A 19,366-nucleotide genomic window follows, 5' to 3' on the forward strand; every position below is an offset into this window, starting at 1 on the left:
CTATACCAACAAAATTACTAAACTTTGTTAAATTACCTTACAAAGCATCTTTTAACAGACTTTCCAAAATTTTCTCACAACTGATGTAAGACTAATGGGTCTATAATTACTGGGGCAATTTTTATTCCCTCCCTTGAAAAGAGGAGTTACGTTAGCTAACATCCAATCCTCTGGTACCTGCTCACTATTCAAGGACTGACAAAATATAGTACTAAGTGGCTCACACATCCAATCTTTAACCTCCTTCAAAACCCTTGGGGAAATATCTGGCCCAGGAGCCTTATCTTCCCAATTTTTTCTTAATCAGCTCAGAATTAATGCAGTCATCTTGTTTGATCTCATTTCCATTTATAAACTGTTCAAGATGTGGTAAACTACTTAAATCTTCATTAGTAAAAACCAAAGAAAAAGCAAAATTTAATAACCCAGCCATCTCATAATCATCAGATACTAGCCTTCCTTTATCAACCCTCAAGGGCCCTACCCCATCCTAACATTATATTTACCCTTAATGTATTTAAAGAAATCGTTACTCTTAATTTTTACATTTTCAGCCAACCTTTTCTCATAAATCCTTTTTGACATCCTAATTTCCTGTTTCACCAACTTTCTTGATCTTCTATATTCTTCTAAGTCTACTGTCATACCAGTCAATTTAAATTTCTTAAATATGTAATGCTTTTTTTTAATTTTATCTCTTAAACTCTTTGTTAGCCAACCTGGTTTTCTTTCTATAAGGAATATGTTTACCTTGAATATTTAAAAATTTATCTTTAAAAATTTTCCACATCTGATCAGTGTCTCCAAGTGACTCAGGTGCCTAATTCACAACAGATAATTCTTGTCACATCCCTTAAAATTTTGCTTTTTTGAAAGTTGTAACCAAAATATCTTACTCCTTATCTCCATATGCAGCAAAACATCTAACCAAAGAGAGCAATGATCACTTGCACACAGATGTTCCCCAATTTCCACTCTCTTGATCATTTCTGTATTTGAAGTTAACAATAAGTCTAAAATAACATTGTTTCTAGTAAAAAACCCTTCTCCCTCATGGTTTGACTCTACAATTTCCAAATCTATATGCCTGAAATTAAAATCACCCATAATTATGACTTCATTAACAGCTGAAATCTTAATTTCATTGTAAAGTTTCTCACTAATTTCATCAGTATCATTTGGTGGTCTGTAATAAACTCCCACTAAAAGCCTTTTCCCTTTATATCCACTAATAGACACCCAAATGGATTCAATCTCTTTGCTATTACCTTTGATATCCTCAACTTCAACTTGATATTATTGATTGAACTAACTTCCTTTGGTCCCGTCTGAGTCTAAACATGCTCACTGACTGGTTGAATTGAGAGAAAGAAGAAAAACGAAATGGCACAAAATTAGTAAGATGTGCAACCGTAGCAATTCATTCCTGAAAAAAACATGAAGTGCTGAATCCACCAGTAAAATCTTAGAAACAAAGTCTGATTTAGGACTCAAAGAATGCAAAAATAGTTTTGGACTTCCAACAGTCAAGAACTGTTCTAGAATCAATTTCTATTTAGCACAGCCCTATGCACAAATAAAATGAGAGAAAATACTAGGCACCACCATGAAATTTTTAGTCACCATGGTAACCTGGTGCCTGGCATTTATCAAGGCCTAAGTTAGAGATGGTAAATAGATTATTTAAATTTGCTGATAACACTAAAGTTTGGGATGTTGTTGGCTGTAAGGAGGAGGATACTGCTGCTTTACAAAAGGATCTGGATTATTTGGTGAGTTGAGCAATTAAATGGCAGATGTTCATCAATGTCTTAAGTCATTCAAGCAATGAGCTGTTGCTAATGGCAGGACAAATATGATTTTAGGTTACTTCTACAGAAGCATTGAATACAAGACTGAAGAAGTTATAATACTGTATAGATCAGCGTTTCCCAAACTATGGGTCACGACCCACTGGTGGGTCACAAGCGGAATGTTAGTGGGTCGTAAAAAGTTATACTAGAATTACGCATTAGCTTCGATTAAACGCTGTCTGTCGAGATAGTTCAAGACTCAGGCTTTCATTGCCAGGTAGTTGTTGTATCAAGCAGTATGTTATTTTGACGAGCTTAACGAATCAAAGTTGATCATGCTCTCAATTTAATCATTCGTTATCGTAAAAAGGAAATCAATTTTCACCTATTCATACAGTACTTTAGCTATAGTACCGGTTTTATCTGTTGATTGCAGAATTTTTTCAAAACTAAACGAACTGAATTCGTACTTGCAAGGAGCAGAAGGTATCAGTATATTCGCAGTTCATGAGAAAATTCGAGGTTTCATGAAAAAACTTGTTCTATGGAAAAACTGTATTGATAACTGAAATTATGACTGTTTTGAAACATTTCAAACCTTTGTAATGGAGAATGAAGCAAAAGTTGATGATGATATAATCATTGAGATATCTGAACACTTGAATAAGCTGAAAGAGAGTTTTATTTCCTTGAAGAAATGAAAAATATCCAAGAGAAAAAATGGATTATGAACCCATTTCAGCCTGACATAACGAGTGGGATATCGACAAAAGCTGAGGAAGAACTTTTTGATTTATCTGAGGATGCTTCATTAGAAATGAACTTTAACAGCAGAAAACTGATACAGTTCTGGGTGTCTGTTTGAAAACCGTACCCAATCCTTTCCACTGAAGCTTTGAAGGTACTTCTCCCTTTCTCATCTTCATATCATTGTGAAGTTGGATTTTCAGCAATGGTAGGAATCAAAAACAAATTCCGAAATAAACTTCAATTGTTAAATTCCTTACGCCTGAAACTAACCCACATTGATGTTGATGCCAATGCCATTCTTGACAGTAACAAGAGACAAGCACATCCTTCACACACGCCTCATTATTAATCAATTAGATAGCATTTATAAGTTGTGGAAATGTTATTGAAAATACGTGAGTATTTTGAAATGTAATTGAAATATGTGAATATGAATAAATAATATTTTCTATATTCTTTCATATATTTTTGCCCAGTAAATTTGAGTGGGTCGCCATAAGCTGTGGTCATGAATAGTGGGTCGCGATTCTAAAAAGTTTGGGAACCCCTGGTATAGATCATTGGTAAGGCCACATTTGGAATACTGTGTTCAGTCTTGGGCTACTTGCCTTAGAAAGGACATTGAATTATTGGAAAGGGTTCAAAGGAGACTACTTGGATGATACCTGAGATGGAAAAGTTGTCAAAGGAGGTTAAGATCTTTGTACTTGTGTTCTCTTGAAAAAAAAAGAAGTTAAGGGGATCTGGTTGAGATGTTTAAGATTGTTAAGGAAATTGACTGTGTTGATGTATCATCTTTTTTTGTGTGTGTACTTAATGGTGAGAATGGTAGGACTAAGGGACACAAATATAAATTCTGGCAAGTTACATGTCATCTTTAGCTAAGACAACTTTATTTTTCTATCAGGGTGGTTGGCATTTGAAATGAGCTGCCTTCAGATGTGGTAGATGCAGTTAATTTAAGGAAGTTTAAGGGAAAGCTTTATAAATATTTGAATAACAAGGGCTGACTTTAAGTTTTTAATGTTTAGTTTAATTTAATGGGTTGGATGGCTTAAATTGACCTTAAGGTTCCTTGTTTTCCTTTAATGTTATGTTATATGTTATGTAAAGCAGCTTGCAATTCATGTAGATTTATATCTCAAATACTGAAAGTCTTTTGTTGTTGAGTTTGAACTCATGCTTTAAATAAAACATATGACTAAAAATTTCCAGATGTCCTTCATGCACTGGAAGCAAGTATGAATTACCTTGGCATGTGTGAGCCAAAAATGTGGCAGACACTCCCCCAGTGCTGGCTTTCTCCATTTTAGTGCATGGAAGGTATGATATGGACTAGACATTGAAAGATGTATACATATAATATATACCACTTTAGTGGTCTTACAAAAAAAAAACATCTCAACAGTGGGCACATTTGGAGCCAGGGCAGATAGGTTTAAGGCTTTCCATTACCCCCTGACCAGTGCAGAGTTAGAGAAGTAAGTATACCCTGTGAGGCAGCACCCATCAATGGGTGGATTCCTAGAAGTGAACCATATAAAAGTTGAAATGGGTAGGGAAGTAAAAGAGGCACTTACCAATTAAAAATGGTGAATAGACAAGCAAATGGCAACTGGAAGTAGGCAATATCCTAAGAGAGATAAAACTGCCAAATGGTGGAGGTAATGGGAGATGAATGTGTTGGGCATAGTCTATATTCCAACATGTAAGACCTTGTTTTGAAGAGTCATTGAAAGTGCAAGGCCAGAGAGGAAGTTAAGTGACAGATTTGATGTGATGAGAAATGATAGTCTACAAGCGTCTCCTTCCAGGATGCAATATATAATCTGGATAAGTTGATGAAATCATCTGGTAGGCATAGAGGACAAGAGATCCATGGAAAAAGAGGGGTCCCATGGCAAGAATAATTAATTGTGGGAACCCCAAAATGGAGTTATGTGTACCAAGTAACTCCTGACAATTCAAACTGGACACAAAAAACAATTAGGATCAGTATGACCATAGAGGGCTGGGAAAGATGGAATAAAAAGGGGAAAGGAGGAATGACCTCCCTCCTAAGCCTCCAAAGTCTTAGGAAAAAATGAGAAGTCAGCAGCAGATCAAGGAAGATTTGTGAAACAAAGTACACGAGGCATTCAATGCATAAAGATCAAATCTGTGATGGCCAGAAGCAAGAAGGAAATTGGTTTTGAGAGAGAAATGGTATAATGAATAAGCGACCAATAGTTCAAACAGGCCCTGGGTAAGAGCATGTAAACCACATGAAGGTTCCAATTAGACAAAGGAATCAGACAATGGGAACAATGAATGAGGAAGGACTGGAACAAAGTGGAAAGAACAGCAGAGTAAAACAATGCAACATATCACTTTTATTGAGAGAGAATAGAATTAAAGAAGGGCTACATGGTCAGAAAAACTTAACTGGCAGGCATGTCAACCTTCCTGATACGGAATCCTGTTTCCCAACCTCCCGACATGTGACCAGGATCTCCCAATATCAACCTTTTTAATAATTTAACAAAAAGAACAGAGTTGCAAAATTAAACTTCACAGAGTGCCATCCAAGATAAAGTAAATATTTACTCATTTTGTGTGACATTGTTATACTTTATTGTGTTATACTGTCTGCTTGTTGTACTACATTCCAATGCATCGAGTGAAAGGGTATTTTCAATGGTGAAAAAGATCGTAACAGAGAACAGGACTGATTTTTGTGCCCTTTTAAACTGCCAGTTTATCGCAGATTCCTCAGCCCGTAAATACAAGCCTAGCAAGCAGGTATTGAAAGATACCAAAAGTGCAACATACAAATATAACAAAGAACACTAATCAGGATATGTGTATTTTTTATTTTTCAATTCTTACAATAAAAGTGTATAACTGTATTAGCAGATGACTGTGATTCTCTTAGTATATAAGCCCACTTTAATTCAAAACATCATTTCAATCTTATAAATGTAAATAAATGTCTGAAGTTCCCCAGAATACATAAAAGTGTACCTTTTTTTTTCTCTAAATTTTCTGGTGGAGCATGCCTCCCCCCAGTGGATGCTACTTACTGTTACAGTGCCTCCACAAAAAGTCTCCTGATTTGGCACCTCTCAGTATTGACAGGTATGGACTTGTGAGTATGGGACTACACAGGTCCCACAAGTGAAGACTAAGTGACAACACTCCAGGGAGTGAATGGGACTGAGGCAGAGGTGCTATGGACACCAGTCAGTCAAAAACCAAACCTAAGACTGAGCAGACTAAAAGAACCTGCACAAAACTATCTGTGAGAAGTTGAAGAGAAGGGTACATATACAGAGAAAGATCAGACCAGTCTTTGCTGAGGGCAACCACAGCCAGTGCAGGTTGGGTGAAGTATCAAGACCTAGAAGAGGGGATGCTTGGTACTGAGAGGAGTGGTGAAGGTATTGATCACTGTTGTGTCCAACTGGCAACAGATCCAACAATGGACCTGAGGGTGGAGTGACCACTCTGTAGGAAACATCTTGTCTGGTCAAGAAAGATAATCTAGCACCAAGTTCAAAGCCCCTGGAAAATTACAGCAATTAGAAGAACCCTATTTAAATGGGCCCAAAACAGAAAGTTCAATATGCAGAAGCAATGGATGGGGCAATAAAAATATGTAGAAAGGCATTCAAGATGTTGACCTTAGTCATCCATATTCTAGATAAAAAGAAGCAATGGAAAGAAACCCCATCTTGAACTGAGGAACCACTGGATAGTGGTTGAGAGAAGAAAAATGATAATGGGACACCAGTCTCTGATCTTTGGGGAACAAAAAATCAGGAAGAGGCAAAGGACCCTCTTAATGCCTAGCTTGTCCAAAAGACCTGATACCACTGCCTTAAGATGAAGAAAATTCTGAGGATCTGAAGGAAAAGGAATGGGAAAAGTAAACATAGAAAGAAAAGACTAGATGTGAAAAGCCATATGTTAGAACTTGAATGATTCACTGATTGGCTGTAACTGGGGTCCTGAGATCTGAAAACAGAAATTTATGTGCCCCCTTAGGGCCTGAGCTAACTATGTATAACAGGAGGTAATCACTAACATGATGTATGAAGGACAACTTTATAGGAGGGAGGATGGCAAGAAGAAGTAGAGGGACAAGAAATGGGAAAAGAGAGAGAGATAATGGAAGGTTGACAGGGTTGAGGAGTGGTGTGGATTCATAAGGTGTGGAGAGACAAGAAACCAGTGAGGAAAGGGAGGACTTCAGGGTGAAGATAAAAAAATCAGAGGGAGGTCACAGAGGTTAGAATGTAGAAGACAAACAGCAGTGAAAAGAGCATCATGTCCCAGAAGTACCCAACAACAGAGTCTTAAGAAAAGAAAGCTTAAGACTAATGGCATATGCAAAATCTCAAAGCAATCATACAAGGAATAGCTTTGTGCAGAAATCCACTACTAATAGTATGGTTTTTACTACCTTTATTACATTTTAGTGATGAGGAATACAAAGAGATTCTATGGCTATACAATTTATTCCCTAATTCTTTAATGAAGAAGCTGTTTTAAAAGACCTTGAGGATCTTCTTAAGGATAAATTTCTTTGTCCTCACAAATTTATCCTCAAACATTGAAAAAGCTTTGCAAACAATTAGTATGTAGGGGGGGGGGGGGAACTTAGCTGTTATTTTTCAAACCTTTTGATATGATACTGGGGTAATTACAGATAATTGAAATATTACTAATAGAGAAAGTGTTAATGTAAGATCTGAACACAATATGCCAATTTGTATCTTCTCAAAACATGAAATTTAAAATATCCAAAGAGAGGGTCAAGGATCAGTAATAAGAGTGAGAGTAAAGGAAAGTGTATAATAATATATCAACCACACTATATCTGCTATATACAGTGCTGACAAGGCCTTTGTACCCAATTCCAGGGCTTTTCAGACCAGCTGGGATATAACAGAGATAGTAATGAAATGCTATTTAAATTAACAAACCACTGGTGTAAATTGGGTTAAGTAAGTGAATCTATAATAGCTTTTCTCTTAGATAATAAATGGAACCAATATGTAAGAAACATGGCTGAAATGATTAAACTTCTGGTCTTGACAAAAATTGTTCTGAAACCTTCAAGGTACTTGACAAGGAGAGTATGAATAATTCAATTGTTTCTTTACAAATGTCTCTTGACACTAGAGAAATTCCTAATGATCAGAAGATTGCCAATTGTGAGGAACCAATTTAGTATTACATGTTAATTTTGAAGTGAGCATTTTTTGGCAAATAATCATCGATACATATTACTCAATATTACTATCATACATACATTGGAGGTATGTTAGTAACAACTTACCTTATGAGCAATTTTCTTTTCAAAACCCACCAGTACAAATCAAACTGTGATGTCATAACAGTCAATCATATGATGATGACAAACACTGAAGTTAATCCTGTACAGTGTATCATGTGTTTGTTGTTCATTTGTTCATTTCAGAGTGAGATGTAAAGTATTCCTGTATGCTGATCTACATTGTATAAATACTTAACTGGGAAGATGTAAAGAATCTGTCCTTACACTATACAGGTTATAACATGTAATTTATGTGATCCCTAAATGAAAAGCAATCTCTGACTCAGTGGCAGCAGAAATGGTAAAACACTTTGCAGGAATAATATCTGGCATGTAGTCTTTTTTTTTCTAATGACCCATAGGAATATACATTATTTTATGAAAAATCCAGTGGTGTATGCCAATTTATAATTAGATAACATCCAAAGAAGTTATGATTAGTTTTTGTCAGTAAAGTTAGGTGATTTTCACTCTAATTCAGACATGGTTATGGCACTGTTGTAGTACCTTATCTATGGACCACTCACTATTCCCAAACTTTTTGTGAAAACTATGAGTAACTGCTGAGATAACAAGCCAGAATCTCTGAATATTTGTTTTATCGAAGAAACAAGGTCAGATTCAAAGATAACTTGCAAATGCAAAGTTGTAAAACGTCCGAGGTGTTACAAGTGTAGCTGCAATCACAATGGCACACCAGTTGCTTATAAAGTTAGATGTAAGAGAGGTCAGAGAAACTTTAGCAGAAGAGGTGCTGTCAAGTGCCCATAGAGAAGTAAATCTGCATAAAGGAGCAGCAAATTCATGAATGTATCCAACAACTTGCCCTCAAATGGAAAAAAAACAAAGACAAATCAACATAGTGCAAAACTAAATGATGCAAGGAAGGATAACAATTCAAGATCAGGTAAAATATTCATATTTTCTACCATTGAATCAAAGATTGCTTATAAAAAAAAAGTGTCCAGGAAGACCTTTTAGTTTTCTTCTGTTAACAGCAAGGTATTAGAATGCATTACCATAGGTAATTTAATTACAAAACAATTTGGAAAGTAGAAACTTAATAAATAATCTGAACATAGTTATAGAACTTTTTTTTTGCCTCACCAAAGGTTAACTTACAAGTCTGTCTAAGGCTCATTATATAGGCTTATGTTTTATTAAAAACATATATACACATTTGCTAAGTTGCCTAAAAAAAAAGACTTCAGTAACAAAGTAGAAAGCTGACTATATAAATAAGTAAAATTGAATTAATGAATGTTCATGTGATTTATTTGATAAAGTTTAATTCTTATGAATTGGTAGAAAAGTAGAGTAATATACAGAAATGCAGCTTAGTAACAGAAAGTGAAGATGACGATAAATGGGCATTTTTTCAAGTGAAAGAAAGTGACTTGTTGCTTCAGGAGTATAGATTTTTTTAACCTTAATACTCTATCATTTATGGTATGAATAACTTCTTGATAAAGAATATTTCAAAATTTGCTGATGATACCAGATAAAGACACTTGCAACAGCTGATTTTATTAAGAACATTAATCTTATTCAAAATAACTTAGTACTGCATATACTAGAGCATACAAAATGAGTTTTAACATCCAGAAATATAAAATTGTTCTGTATTCCTTGGGGTATGGAAATTGTGAACTTAGAGGTAATACAGTTATTGTTGACAATTTAAAACTAATTCAAGTTTCATAGTATATTCCATTCAAATATCTCATTTTCTGAAAATATAAAAACTATTATTATTATACATATAAATTAAGAACATGGTGAGAGGGTATGCTGTATATTTTCCTATATTTGGTAGTCAGTAAAATTGTAGAATAGTAAATTCAAATCTATTCTTTAAATCTTAGATATGGTATAATCATCAGATTAGTTTCCTAATAGTTATATTGTGGCGTGTGCTACTAGTACTAACCTAATTTAAATTATTTTAAACTTCTGTTACATGTGATAGATTTACAGTTGTGAATGTATAAGATTTAAATATTATTTGCTTGTTTTTGTGGATGAAAGTAGACCTTCATGAGCCAATGCCAATGGAATTTTTTTCTGTTTATTAAATAATTAATTTATGCTATTACTAATTAACAATGTTAACATTATGAGCTCTAACAATCATGGAATTAGGCCTAACGATCGCTCAAAGAAAGGGAATCTTTAGTTTAAATCGGTGTTATTGTTATCCTAGGCAAGCAGAGCGTGATACAGTGACTATGCCACTACCATTGGTTGTAGTTCTTCAATTCTAGTTTCTAAGTTAATCCTATTGTACTATTTTGTTCATTGTTGTTAATTACACTAGTCTGTACTTCAAATATTATTTGTCAGTTGTAACTAACTAACTAACTTGTAAAATCGTAGATCCAAAGAACAGGTGACCAAAAAATATACAGATATTTAATACGGTCTTCTTACGTTTTTAACGGAAAAAAAATTGTTTTACCTATCGTAAACTTGTGTTCTTTCAGTTTCACGTTATCGTTTTGTAACTTCCTTGTGTTTGTTTACTTGATAAAGCTGGTTATCACCATAGCACTGACAACAATAAACGACCAAACAGTAACAGCACCACCTCGCTGCTAGAGAAAAAAAAAAAAACTTCAAATCTTCATCACATTTACATCGGGCAGAAACACTGACACTTTAGTTGTATGTTGTTAAGCACAAAGCTACATAAGCTATCTGTGGCTGCGCCAACCGCGAATATCGAAACCCGATTTTTTTGCGTTATTAGCCCTTGGACTTGCAGCTAAGCCCTTCATTGGTTTAAACATAACATAACTTAACATTTAAGGACAACAAGCAACCTATTGGTCCATCTAGGCTGTCCCATCCTATAAACTAAACTAAAACTATTAAATAAAAATCTAAAAACACCTCAATGCCAGCTCTTATCATTCATATAGTTATCAAGCTTTCTCACTTAAATTTACTGCCTCTACAACATCTGAAGGCAATCGTTCCAAAGGCTAACCACGCTGTTAGAAAAACAAAACTGTCTAAACTAAAGATGACTCCTACCTTGTCAAAATTTATACTTGTGTCCCCTAGTCCTACCATTTTCACCATTAACTATGAAAAAAGATTATGTATCAACACCATCAACCAGATCCCCCTCTAACTCTTCTTTTTTTAAAGAGAAAACAATTTCAGAGATCTTAAAACCTCTTCGAATGACAACCCCTCCATACCAGGCACCGTTCTAGTAGCCCTTCTCTGAACCTTTTCCAACAATTAAGTTTCCTTAAGGTAAGGAGACCAATATTGAACACAAATGTAGCCTAATCAATGATCTATAGAACGAAATTATAACATCTTCAAACTTGTATTCAATATGTCTGTAAAAATAACCTACAATTTTATTTTCCCTACCAATAGCAACAGCACACTGCTTGGATGGCAACATATATTTAATACGGTCTTCTTACGTTTTTAACGGAAAAAATAATAATTTGTTTTACCTATCGTAAACTTGTGTTCTTTCTGTTTCACCTTATCGTTTTGTAACTTCCTTGTGTTTGTTTACTTGAGAAAGCTGGTTATCACAAGACTGAACACTATCAACCAGATCCCCCTCTAACACTTCTTTTTTTAAAGAGAAAACAATTTCAGATATCTTAAAATCTCCTCGAATGACAAGCCCTCCATACCAGGCACCGTTCTAGTAGCCTTGTGTCCCCTAGTCCTACTATTTTCACCAATAAGCAAAAAGATTATGCATCAACACTATCAACCAGATCCCCCTTTAACTACCAGGGACAGTAAGAATCTCGTTAATCCATTCATGCGCGTCACTAATTTGGTGACGAGGCATTTGGCTACCCTAAGAGAGTCATAGTTACTGCTGTTTATGGTTAAACTCACAATCATGCAGTATAACTTCACTTTTACATTCATTAACTTACTTACTTAGTGACGTGACTTCCACTGTCGTAACAATATGTACAAAAATTCGTTACACCATTGGTTATCACAGTTATATCCAGAGTTTTAAATAAGTGTCTCCTTTTCATCAAAGTTCACACGGGTGGGTTCAATTACTTTAGAACTCCCTTTAACAAGACAAATTGTTCTTCTATATCTCTGTTATTACAATACAAACTGTGATACTTTCATTTTAGAAATCGCCACTATATGCTGTTTATGGTTAAACTCACAAGAATGCAGTATAACTTCACTTTACATTCACTAACTTACTTACTTAATTTAACGTATTTAACGCTGATTTCTCCAAGCCCGTTCCCTTGGCTGTGGTTTCGCTAGATAGTAGATAGGGACAGTGGGAATCTCGTTAATCTATTCATGCGCGTCACTAATTAGATGACGAGGCATTTGGCTACCTTAAGAGAGTCATATTTAAAACGTTATGTTTTCACTTGGAAGAGAAGCTCCTCCACTGAAATTGACTGCTGCAGGACTTGCTAGCCAACAGTATCCTGATTTTCCAGAACTGCTATGAGACCCAGAAGATGACCGTATTACAGCGACTTCGTTGCACAAACTCTCTGTAAGTTATCATTGCTACCCATCTCTACTCTAACAACGCCTTACTAAAATTATGTATAATGTCTGAAAATCAGGTTGTATTAGAAACGGGCGTGACGTGACTAGATGGTTAGGGCGCTCGATTCGCAATTTGCGGGTTCGAATCTCCGTCTCACTAAATATGCTCGCATTTCAGCCTTGGGGAGTTATAATGTGACGTTTAATCCCACTATTCGTTGATAAAAGAGTAGCCCAATAGTTGGCAGTTGGTGGTGATGTCTACCTGCTTTCTCTCTGGTCTTTCACTGCTAAATTAGGGACAGATAGCGCAGATAGCCCTTGTGTAGCTTTGCGCGAAATTAAAAAAATAAACAAAGTATTAGAAAATAATTCACCTGTAGTGTTATCGAAACTAATTGAAGAAGTAATAGAGTTGTTGAATGAAATTCTTGAAGAAGTGTTAAATGAGTTAGCTAAACATAATTCTGTCCGAATGCATTTCTTGTATTAACCTAATTGATAACTTGTTCAGTGTTAACTTGTTCGGTGTTAATTAATCTTATGGATGGTTTAATCAATGAATTTGATTATTTGATTTTGAGATGTTTCATGAAAATTTTGAATTTTTAGATATTGAGGAATATTTGACCATATTTGATTATAGTGTGCTTGTTGTTTTCATTATTCCTCTGTGAGCGAATTCTTTATTCCAAACGTAAACTTCCTCGAGTTGGTGGTTTGTATGCTTAATCCACGACTGCATAACTTGGATTTATATAAATATATTTGTAACTTGTGTGAAGTCAAACCAAAAGACTACATCAACTGGCCACGTGTTACGTATGACTGACTTTAATCCAGTTTGACTGAACTCCATTTATAACTACCCTCCTCTTTCTTCCATCCACCCACTCTTATATCCAATTGGCTAAGTTATTATCCACACCTGTACAGATAATTTTTACAAGCCTTTAATGTGGCATCTTGTCCAATGCTTTCTGAAAATCCAGTTACATCAAATCTATACCCTTACCCTCTCTAAATAAGCAGTAACCTCTTTAAAGAATGTCAATAGATTTGTAAGGCAAAATTTTCCCTTAGTGAAACCATGTTGACTATCCAATAAAACTAAATTCCAAACTTTGTTAAATGACTTTGCAAAGCATCTTTTAACAGACTTTCCAAAACTTTTCCTACAGCTGATGTAAGACTAATGGGTCTATAATTACTGGGACAATTTTTATCACCTCCATTGAAAAAAGGAGTAACATTAGCCAACTTCCAATCCTTTGGCACCTGCCCACCATTCAAGCTATGTGTAACTTTGGGCCTAAACACAAACAAACAAGATCCAATTAAAGTTCATTTGCCAAATATGTGTCCAACTTATTAATTAATCCAAGCCATTCTGTAGTACCTCAAAATATTTATAATTAACCAAGAGTTTAATGTCATCAACCAGTTTACAAATTATGTTTCTGCTGTAGCATGTTCTATCATTGAGTGGATAATTTTGGAGTATTTGGTAAAAGTAATCATATGTCAAGTCCACGTAATGATAATGAATAAAGTTATTTCATAAATGGCATTTGTTACTGCACAGGCTACACTCACTCATAGATCTGAGTTCACAAACAACGTATGAAGAAAATTTTCGAGACTAATGGTATATATATGAACAGATTACTTTGTTAGATATATCACTTTAATTTAATGCGAGTGCTAAGACTTAGATAGCGTGAGTTTTGAATTTAGTTATGTTAGAAGTAATAGTTTATCGCAGGTTTGTGTATTAACTGTTTACAAATAATATGTTTTGTAGTTCATTTGTTATTAATTGGTAATTGTTATATTATTGCACAATGTTACTAGAACCTTCTGGGTTTTTCTTGTTGTTTTAATTGAATATTATTGCATCATAATAGCTAGTAGTATGTGGAACATTCTAGACCTCTGTTGTGGTGTAAATACGCGTCCAAAAAAGCAGAAAAGAACAGACTGGGAAAAGAGAGAATAAAAGCACAAATTGAGACAGAAGAAAAGAAGAGAGAGGAGAGAGTGGAATTACATAAAATAAGAACAAAAATTGAGAAAGAAAAAGGGGAGAAATTGGAGGGACTAGAAATAGAGGGTATAAGAGCACAAATTGAGTTTGCCAAGTTCATCCCACAGAAAGATGGATGACTCAAGAATGACAATGAAGTCAAAGCCAACTGACCCAAGTTTCCCAAATTGGGTGAACTGAAAGACGACATGGATGCTTTCCTGGGGATATATGAAAGATTCACCCAAAGTGAGAACCGGGACAAAGGTGACTGGGCAGTTTGTCTCAGCCCCCTTCTCACAGGAAAAGGCCTACAAGTGTATTTGGGCATGACATCAGAAGATGCCATGAACTAGGAGAACTTAAAAGTGGCCTGGCATAGATTATATGAACTTACCATAGAAGGTTTCACCAGAAGCTCAAACAAGTCCAACCTGACACTGAAGAAACTTTAGTTCTGTCTGTGACACGTCTAACGTAATACTTCACAAGGTGGAATAACATAGCAAAATGTGAAGATAGTTTTGAAGAACTGGCAGACTTACTAGTACATAAACAGTTCATGATCATATGCTCCATTGACATGTCATTGTTTCTAAAAGAGAGACCACCAAAAGACGTGGGTGAGATTATCAAGCTGGCTAAACAGTGTATGGAAGTCCATAGAGGGAGTAAAACTGGCAAGTCCAAGTATAACCAGTCAAAGTTGAAACAAGGGGTGGCTGACCAGAAGTAGGATTCCACCAAAGGTGACAAAAACCTAACAGAGAAAAGAGAGAAGAAATGCTATGCTTGTTATAAAATGGGGCACAATGCGAGTGAATGTGAATCTGTTACCAACAAGCACAAGCAGAAACCTCAACAGAAAGAATGATATACTATGCTTGTTACAAAATTGGCTGGGGGTCATCGGAGATGTGACCAGATTCTGCAGGTCATGTGACATCTGCCAAAGAACAGTACCTGGAGGGAAGGTAGCTAAGGTACCACTGGATGAGATGTCTCTCATAGAAGAACTATTCATCAGAGTAGCCGTGGACTTGATCAGACCACTAGCACTTGTATCCAACAAAGACAACTGGTATGTGCTGACAGTAATCGACTATGTTACCCATATGGCATAGCACTGTGAAAGATAGAGATAGGGAGAGTAGCAGAAGCCCTTCTGGAATTGTTCTGCAGAGTAGGCTTTCCAAAAGAAGACTTGAGTGACAGAAGGACCCCGTTTAACTTAGAACTGATGCAAGAGGTGTGCATACTCATGCAGCTCTTTACCACCCCATAAAACCCCAGATGTAATGGACTTTGTGAAGGATCCATAAAAGAGCATCACAAAATCCACTTGTTTTAAAATAATCTATTCAAAACAAATCAAACATATGTACAAAAATTCGTTACACCATTGGTTATCACAGTTATATCCAGAGTTTTAAATAAGTGTCTCCTTTTCATCATAGTCCACACGAGTGGGTTCAATTACTTTAGAACACCCTTTGACGAGATAAATTGTTCTTCTCTATCTCTGCTATTACAATACAAACTGTGATACTTTCACTTTAGAAATCGCCACTATATGATGTTTATGGTTAAACTCACAATCATGCAGTATAACTTCACTTTTACATTCACTAACTTACTAAGTTAATTTAACTTATCTTGGTTGCATATATATTGTCGAACTGAGGCCTAGAGCGTCTACAAACTACGATACATTATGGTGTAACAATACCCACTTAAAGCAAGGAGAAAAATCCCGAAGGTTCAATTAAATATACAACAAATGATTTGTAAACAGGTATGTAAGAAAACCTGCGATAAGTTGTTGCTTCTAAAAATACTAAATTTAACACTCGTGCAGTATGACTATCCAAACGAAACTCTCATATTCAATTTAAATAAAACAGTCGTGTATATCTAACAAGCCCCTCTTCAAGAAAAACATTTACAATATTTTTACATTATATACAAAGACTATTTTCAGTTCATTGTTGTTGTTATTTGTTATTAAGCACAAAGCTACACAAAGGGCAATCTGTACTTTGCCCACCACAGGTATCCCAACCCGGTTTCTAGCGGTGTAAGTCCACATACATACCGCTGTGCCACTAGGGGCTTTTTAGTTCATACAAAAGTATCCTCATATAGTCTACATTAACATAGGGCATCTGGCAAACCTTCAGCTTGATGTAACCCCTGGTTATAGTCTCAATCTTGTGTTGCACAAGGCCTGTCTTGCCTAGTCTATCTGTGAAGACATTGAGTACTGGCACAGTAGCTCTTGTAGGTCTTTCTTCTGCTTACCAGTCAGTTCTTCACTTATGTTGATGTCCTTATATGTCTGAACTCCCACAGTGGTCTTAAGTCTAATAGGTTTTCATCATCTATGACAAAGTCACCATCTTCTGGTTCTGTGTCTATGTCTACTACACCTCCAACATTTATCTGTGCCTCAATAGCTGCACTCATTTTGTCCTCTTCCCTATCAAAGTACCTCTTCAATAGATTGGCGTGGTAAGTCTTGGTTTTCCCATCCACTTTCACTATATAGTTCATTCTGTTCATTACTCCCTGCACCTCAAAAGGTCCTTTCCACAGCAGGGTGAGTTTGTTTTTGTCTGTAGGTAGTAGAACCAAGACCTTCTGTCCAACCTTGAAACGTCGATCCTTGATCTTCTTGTGAAAGATGTGCTTCTGATTGTCTTGAGCTGCACACAAGTTCTCTCAAGCAAGATGACAGTTCTCCTCCAGTCGGTTTCTGAGGTCTAATATTTACTGTTATATGTTCCTCACTTCTGATCCTTCTACTGTCCACAGTTGTTTAAATATCTGCATCAGACCTCGTACTGTTCTTCTGAACAGCAACTTGAAGAATGAAAAATCTGTGCTTGCTTCTGGGACTTCTCAGTAAGCAAATAATACTGCCTGCAGGTACCTGTCCCAGTCACATGGTCTCTCCTGGCACATCTTCAGCATGCTCTTTAAGACTTTATTGACGATCTTACAAAGTCCATGACATCTAGGGTTGTATGGGTGGTAAAGAGCTGCCTAGTGTTAATGAGTCTGCACACCTTTTGCATCAGTTCTGAAGAAAACTGGGTCCTTCTATCACTCAGGCTTTCTTTTGGAAAGCCTAATCTGCACAACACTTCTGCTACATTTTTGGCAATGTTATGGCTTCTGGATAATGTGTCACATAGTCGACTACTGTTAGCACATCTCGATTGCCCTTGTCATAAATAGGTGCTAGTGGTCCAATCAAGTCGACAGAAACAATACTGAATGGCTCTTCTATGAGAGGCATCCAACCCAGTGGCACTTTGGCTACCTTCCCTCTAGGTATTGGCTATTGTTGGCAGAAGTCACATGACCTGTAGAATCTGGCCACATCTCCGATGAACCCTGGCCAATGGAGTTGCTGGTGATTCTGTCTGCTATTTTCTTTTCTCCTTGGCGTCCGTTCACAATTGTCTCATGAACCAGCTTCATCACTTGAGTCTGATATTCTGTTGGTACAATGATTTGTTTAACTTCCCAGTAGGAGTGCCTTGATATATCCAGAACAGCACTCCCTTACAATCCTCCATTCTGTAAGTCCCTTTCTTCTTTCTCTTGTGCTCGACTTTCTTCCAGGTACTGTCCCAAAGTTTCTGCAGTGAAAGGTCTTTCTTGTGTGCTACCTTCAGTTCCTGTAGATCTACGTTTGGGATGTCATCTTTTGAAACTTTTAGGGGCTTGGTGTCTTGCTTGCTTTTCTTTTCTTGAGCTCTTGTGGTGACTGCAGATGCCTCATCAGTCTCCATTCTGTCTGGTTCCTCCAAACTTCTACTGCTTGCTATATTTCCAATCACCAAGTCATAGATTGGTGCTTTCATACACATATCCTCAAGATCTCTCATATAATATGGAGTGTCCACCTTTATTCCTGCTATAGGAAACTTTCTCACTGTCTCGTCAATCAACACACAAAGATGTACCTTGCCCATCATCTTGCCATCAGCTACAAGACTGTTTCTAACTGCTGCATTACTGCAACCAGTGTCTCATAGAACCTTCACTTTCTTGTCCGTAAAATAGGGCCATGTTGTGATTTGTTGGCACCCCTTGATGTTTGTCACATGCTCGAATCACAACTGGTACTGTTGATCCATTTGCTAACTTGAGTGGACCATCAGTCATGCACTGTTTAATACTGGAGATAGCAAATTGTTCTTGTGGTGAATCTGACGTGTTGTTTCTATTCTGTTTCTTATGGCAGTGGAATCCATGGTTACAGTCACTTTTTTCTTGTTTCTTGCCAGAACATCTTTGTAGGTAGCTCCAGCTGCTTTATGTTGAGATTTCTGCTGTGGCTTGTTGTTGATAGATTTGCACTCATTTGCTATGTGCCCCATTTTATAACAAATATACTGTCCCTTTTATCACTTTGTATCAAGGTTTATTGAACCTACGTGTTTTTCTAGCATGATGAACGATTGTGATATATTTATTCTCACTCTTACTTTGTAGCCAAACACAGTCATATTTACGTCAACTTTCTCAAGGGGTGCTGTAGCAATAATACTTTAGCTGCATCTGCTATTTTTTTCATGGACCTTTTAACTCAGACCATAGCTCGCGTGATTTACACCCATAATCTACATACCCCGCCTCCCAAACCAATAGAAATGTATTTTACACCCTAAGTATCTAACTGTTATAAGGTTATGGAGAAGACAGAGCGCTTCAGAGTACAGAGACTGTGAAAGTACCAATTATTGTTGTTGGATCTGTCCAATGATGTCTCCTCCTTTTCAATATAACAAGCCTTCTTGTAGGCATAATGAATATAAATATTAAAAACATACCCAAGAGAGTTAAAGAGATGTAAACCTGAAATTATGTCCATACTAAAATAAACCATTTTGTCTTGGTTGTTACGTTATACAAAATGTTTTTCCTGCACCGATTTGCAGATAGTCT

The 19,366-nt window shown here is 36.2% G+C and overlaps 1 protein-coding gene across 2 annotated transcripts in view; it reads right to left on the reverse strand.

Annotated features, from left to right (window-relative positions):
• LOC106469552 (probable C-mannosyltransferase DPY19L3) overlaps positions 1-11,354 on the reverse strand; it is a 37,908-nt gene extending 26,554 nt beyond the window's left edge. Inside the window, exon 1 of one of the 2 annotated variants that reach the window (XM_022398093.1) lies at positions 11,340-11,354. The gene's annotated coding sequence lies outside the window, so the exon portion shown is untranslated. Of the gene's footprint in view, positions 1-10,321; positions 10,432-11,339 lie in introns of those variants that run through there. The other variant, XM_013930048.2, reaches the window with a different exon arrangement.
• Positions 11,355-19,366: the final 8,012 nt, after the last annotated feature.

The sequence above is a fragment of the Limulus polyphemus genome, unplaced genomic scaffold (genome assembly GCF_000517525.1).
Source record: "Limulus polyphemus unplaced genomic scaffold, Limulus_polyphemus-2.1.2 Scaffold3541, whole genome shotgun sequence".
Taxonomy (NCBI): Eukaryota; Metazoa; Arthropoda; class Merostomata; order Xiphosura; family Limulidae; genus Limulus; species Limulus polyphemus.